Consider the following 944-nt stretch of genomic DNA (forward strand, 5'->3'; position numbering starts at 1 on the left):
GGGTTAGGGTTAGGGTTAGGTTAGGGTTAGGGTTAGGGTTAGGGTTAGGGTTAGGGTTAGGGTTAGGGTTAGGGTTAGGGTTAGGGTTAGGGTTAGGGTTAGGGTTAGGGTTAGGGTTAGGTTAGGGTTAGGGTTAGGGTTAGGGTTAGGGTTAGGGTTAGGGTTAGGGTTAGGGTTAGGGTTAGGGTTAGGGTTAGGGTTAGGGTTAGGGTTAGGGTTAGGGTTAGGGTTAGGGTTAGGGTTAGGGTTAGGGTTAGGGTTAGGGTTAGGGTTAGGGTTAGGGTTAGGGTTAGGGTTAGGGTTAGGGTTAGGGTTAGGGTTAGGGTTAGGGTTAGGGTTAGGGTTAGGGTTAGGGTTAGGGTTAGGGTTAGGGTTAGGGTTAGGGTTAGGGTTAGGGTTAGGGTTAGGGTTAGGGTTAGGGTTAGGGTTAGGGTTAGGGTTAGGGTTAGGGTTAGGGTTAGGGTTAGGGTTAGGGTTAGGGTTAGGGTTAGGGTTAGGGTTAGGGTTAGGGTTAGGGTTAGGGTTAGGGTTAGGGTTAGGGTTAGGGTTAGGGTTAGGGTTAGGGTTAGGGTTAGGGTTAGGGTTAGGGTTAGGGTTAGGGTTAGGGTTAGGGTTAGGGTTAGGTTAGGTTAGGGTTAGGGTTAGGGTTAGGGTTAGGGTTAGGGTTAGGGTTAGGGTTAGGGTTAGGGTTAGGGTTAGGGTTAGGGTTAGGGTTAGGGTTAGGGTTAGGGTTAGGGTTAGGGTTAGGGTTAGGGTTAGGGTTAGGGTTAGGGTTAGGGTTAGGGTTAGGGTTAGGGTTAGGGTTAGGGTTAGGGTTAGGGTTAGGGTTAGGGTTAGGGTTAGGGTTAGGGTTAGGGTTAGGGTTAGGGTTAGGGTTAGGGTTAGGGTTAGGGTTAGGGTTAGGGTTAGGGTTAGGGTTAGGGTTAGGGTTAGGGTTAGGGTTA

Source organism: Equus caballus, chromosome 31 (assembly GCF_041296265.1).
Source record: "Equus caballus isolate H_3958 breed thoroughbred chromosome 31, TB-T2T, whole genome shotgun sequence".
Lineage (NCBI taxonomy): Eukaryota > Metazoa > Chordata > Mammalia > Perissodactyla > Equidae > Equus > Equus caballus.